Here is a 4,926-nt window from a genome sequence, read left to right on the forward strand (position 1 = left end):
CTGCCTGCTGTCCGCCAGATAATTTATAGGGTCATGCGGAACTCATAGGAACTAGACGTTTCCCACAGAAAGGTAAAACAAACAGCTGATTTTGTTTGATCCTAGTGAATCGTGTGTTACCTCTTCCCATCGTGTCAGCTGGAGCTAAAACCGACAGTGAGAGATAGTTAGTGGTATAAAGAAAACTACGTCCGATGCTGGGTTTGACTGAATGAGAACGACAGCCACACTGATCTGCTAATTTCTCTCTACTGACTTACAGCTGTACGTTTTTTCACTTGTTATCGATGATCGACAGTTACTTAAAAGAAGGGTGGCCTCCTATTTCTTACTTTTTGTCTCGCTTGTTACCTTTGTATGGACCTCTACCATATCAGCCTCATATATCGCAACGCAAAGGGTACGAGCATTGCACTATCTAATTCGCTGGTTCATTGTAGTACAGTTGCCCGTTGAATCGGTTCGCTCTGCTTCGAGCCGCTGTGAACAGTTAACTAGCTGGCTAGCAGTCTGGACAGGAAAGTGTTAGCAACTCTGCATGACGAGGGCGTGGGGCCTGGTCACTGCTAACAGCCAGGGAGTCCAAAGAGATAGGGCCTGCTGCATGCCCCTGTGTGCTGCACTGGCCGCAGCAGTGGCTTGCCGCCTGCTTTGCCTTCCCACAGGAGTGTCGGCTTTCTGGCGGGTCCAACAGTGAAGCCTGCCTTTCAAGTAAGGGCCTGACATTTGGCTAGTCAGCTATCGGTAGTACGCATGCGCGTTGGATAGTACGCGACCGGCAGACAGAGGATCGTCGGTGGTTGGGAGGTCGGCGTGTTCGACTGGGCGGCTGCGGGTAGTGGCTGTTCGGGATGCTCGGGATGCCTAACCAAGAAACGGACCAACGAACGGAGGGACACACGCACAGTCCGCACAATTGGGTCAGTCGTTGTCTGCCCTGGATAGTGTCCTTTCGGGGGAGAGGACACGATTGGGTGTGAGAATGTGGTGGAGGTGGAAATAGCGGCAGGAGGAAAGGGCAGGGCCCTTAAGATGACGAGGCCCGAATTGCGCGAGGGCCCAGGTAGGTGGCGCTTGTGCAGCATCCTCATCCCGGGCTTCAAACGGTCGGAGCATCAGCCAACGTCGCAGCCCGCCACGGCCAGAGCTCACCGGCCCCAGAGAGCCACGTTTCGGCTAAACCGACCGCCTGACCGCTCGCCCGGCGTAGCCAGTTCGGCTTGCCGTTGCCGTCCAGCCCTGTGAGTCTAGTCTCGCCGTGGTGTCGTCGTGAGTGATGTCGGAGCGGCTGGCCCCACTGCCCGCGCCCGCAGCCTCGGCCATCTGCTCCCGAGGCTCTCGCCATCGCCCCAGCCGTCCCCGTAACGACACCTGGCAGCGCCGCGCGCGATCACAGCAAATCGCAGCCGGACTTGCAGCCCCCGACGCAGCAGCAGCAGCAACAACAACAACTCGCTGCCGTATAGGAGCTTAGCGGCCTATCATCAGGGTCGGCACGCTACTACCATTACCACGCGACAGGTCTGTTCACCAGCCTTAGGTTGTAGGTCTACCAGTTATAGGCTGTTCGTGCGGTGTGTGCCTAACGGTGTCGCGTTGCTGAGGTCCTCCGAGTGGGCTAAAAAGCTGAAATCGGCCACAGTCGGTCCCCAACACGCAGGCGAGTCGGTGCAAACGGAGCGGTGGCCGGTCCAAACGCGGACTTGGCGGCTGCGTCAGCAGGTCAACATAAAAAACAAGCTACTTTTACTACTTCTTATATCACCAAAAAACAACCATTATTACAAGAAATCACCAATATAGACGCAACCAATAGACATAAAAAAGCTACCAGCTAACAAGCAACAACATTGGCGGCAGCAGCAGCAACAGGACGAACGTAAACGACAACAGCTAAAAATAAAGTAGCAGGAACAACAACAACGACGACGACGACGACGACGACGACGACGACAACAGCAACAACAACAACAACAACAACAAAAACAACAATAACAATAGCGACAATTTGTACAATAGTATGATCCACAACGACAGACAAAAAATAAGTCCGTGCCGACAGTTCTACCCCAGTACGAATTCGTATAGTAATACAAATACCCCAACGATTAGTGCAATTGCATCTATTGGCAACGCCACTTTATTGGCAAGAAAATCGATCTTTGGTGAGAAATCGTTGCAGGAATACCCGACGTCGATTATATGTGTCGAGTGCGATCAGTCTCATGTGTTGAAGACGTATAGCAACCAAAACGATACCAAAAGTCAAGGTAGCAACACGCGTTGCCGCCGTCAGCTACGACAAGAATCGAGCAAGGGGGCAAAGAACAAGTAGAAGTGGACCGACAAGGGCATTAACGCCAACATTAACAGCAACAGGATCTGTAACAGAAAGGAGGGCGACGATCACAGTAAGAAAGCAGCAGCAGCAGCAGAAATAATCGCAGCAGCAGTCGCAGCAGGCAGACAACAAAAGTGGCAACACGAGCAGCAAAAGAAAAAACAAGGTAGCTGTATACGTCAATAACGGCGCGAGTAAATGAAGACAAAACAGAAACACCTGTAATAACAACAACAGTAGTAGTAGTAGTAGTAGCAGCAGCCATAGTAGAAGAAAAACGCGACGGTGCCAACGTTCGAGTCGAATGACTGTGTATTTTGTTTATTAGTGGTAAATTGCTGTTTCTACGATTCGTAGTGTGGTGGGGCTGTTGCTCCTTCGTTCCTGTTCAAATTGGGAATTTTTCTTTTGATACCGTCGCTGGCAAGCATTCGAAAGTGTCGTTCATTTTTGCTCGCCGGGTGTCACATGTGGTCACCGCAGGCGGTGATGTGCTGTATTCCGTAAAGCAGCTGTTCACGTAAGTACGCCGTCGAACGGTGTGGCAGCTGAGACGCGGGTCGATTGCTGTCGCTCTTTCTTTGTCTGTTGACCACTGCCGCAACACAGCGGACACCACTGGGGGCCAACAACGTGTCGAGGGCAGCACAGATGCCTGGTAGCACTTAGGACACGTATATTCGCAGGACACCCGTCTGTGTCCACGATTCGGTTCTATCCAGATTAGCCACTGCTCTGCCAAACATATTAAGAGAACTGCCGACATCGTCGTCGCCGCCGCCAACGGCATCGTAGCTGCCTGCCGCGTCACCCTCGCTGCTGCTGCTGTTTCTCCTCCTTTCTTTTACCGTTCAAGCCCAGTACTGCTACGACGGTTAGCACAGCCTAAAAGGCCAACAGAATCGCTTATGTCCGGCTGAGCCTGTAGGTCCTAAATAGTCTTTTGTTTTTTAGTCGGTCAGTCTCGGTGAGTGAGTGAGTGAGTGAGTGAGTGAGTGAGTGAGTGAGTGAGCGAGTGAGTGAGTGTGTCCTAGTGGTCGACGGCCCCTCTCGCTTGGCCCGGAACGTTGATTCTTCGCTGCTCTTCTCAGTTCCTCTAATTCTTCCTTTTTTGTTTTTTGTCCTTCCTGCTGTTCTACGCCTGTTCAACTCATTGGTCGTCTTCTAGTCTGGCGTCCCGGGAAGAGTTTTTCTGGTTCGAAGACTGCCTACACGACTGTTGAGTTCTCTACGACTGCTACTATCGTTTTGCGCTGCGTTTACTCTGCTCATCGTAGAGTTGAATTTTACTTAGTTTCTTGGCCAGCTCGTAAACGTTGAATATTCGTTCCTATCCTCAATCAATTGATACTACATTTGATTGTGTTCAGTTGCTGCCAAGAACCCGCCCGTTCAGCCTACCTAAGAAGGCCCGCAGGAAAATTAACAACAACAAAAAAAAAGAGAAAAAAAGTAAGTAAGCTATAGAGCATTGTACATGAAAGCAAACCAGCCTGTCGCCGTCGCCGCCGCCGCCGTCAACATCAGCTGCAACAATTACAAGTACGATAGGCAGCAAAACTAGCCGACGTATTCGAACGACCTGGACTTTCGCAAAACGGATAGAAAAGGGCTTCTGGCCAGTTAAACTCGACGTATGTATCGGCGTGCACGTGGTTCCAGCGAAGCAGCTGTCGTCGGACGATGGATCAACCAGGACCGACTATAATAAGTGCAGTGGCTAGAAGAGGTCAACTACCATGTAGCTAACAGCCTCAATTGAGTTACTCATTATGAACTCTAGCGGATGAAGCCGAAGGCGTGGCGTCACACCGAAAACGTCACGACGGCCTTTTCTTCGCCTTTATACTGTTGTCGATCAAATGCAGTTGTTGAACTACTCTGTCCGTTTCAATAAAGTTGCGTTTTAACAACGCGGCCATTTAAAGCAAGAAGAACTGTTCGACTCTGCCCTTACAAGTCACTCGCGCGTGGCTCAGACCTGTCTTTTGTTGTTTACCATCGACGTCAATCTGTTCGTGATTGTTGTGTACAGTGCACTGTTAAAAGCAGTAGTAATGTTCCGTTGTGTTCCTCGTCGATGACGATTATTAATCATATATGTTACATAGTTGATATATCATTTCGTGACCTATTCTAAAAGTACGCTACTCCACTGGCGGGGAAGGAGCTAGGGCAAAACGAGACAGGAAAGGAAGCATGGTTAACAAAAGTCCTTTGCACCGGCCATTCGTGGCAGAAGATAGGCTGATGCAGCATAAGAAATGACAGCGGAAGCAGAGCTCAATGTAATGCGCCACTTCATTGCCATTACAACTCTATAATTGCGGATCAGATCACTTTCAACTATCGTCATCGTCATCATCGGCATCAGCATCATTCGAATACCAATTCCACTACAGACAGGAAGGGAGGAACTATTGCTTACCTAGGAACATACATATACTGCTGCTAACTATATATCGACTATATATCGACATATAGACACAAATACTTTGCACATCGTGGTAGTGTGGTGGTGGGGGTGGTGGAGGTGGTGGTGGGGGTGGTGGTGGCGGCGGTGGTGGAGGTGGTGGTGGTGGTGG

General features: G+C 50.4%; 1 long non-coding RNA gene across 1 annotated transcript; it reads left to right on the top strand.

Annotated features, from left to right (window-relative positions):
- Positions 1 to 994: 994 nt before the first annotated feature.
- LOC147756924 (uncharacterized) lies at positions 995 to 3,877 on the top strand. Its single transcript, XR_015324219.1, has 2 exons — positions 995 to 3,265; positions 3,510 to 3,877. It is a non-coding gene; the product is annotated as an uncharacterized LOC147756924 (long non-coding RNA).
- Positions 3,878 to 4,926: the final 1,049 nt, after the last annotated feature.

The sequence above is a fragment of the Varroa destructor genome, unplaced genomic scaffold (assembly GCF_002443255.2).
Source record: "Varroa destructor unplaced genomic scaffold, Vdes_3.0 BEIS01000003.1, whole genome shotgun sequence".
NCBI lineage: Eukaryota > Metazoa > Arthropoda > Arachnida > Mesostigmata > Varroidae > Varroa > Varroa destructor.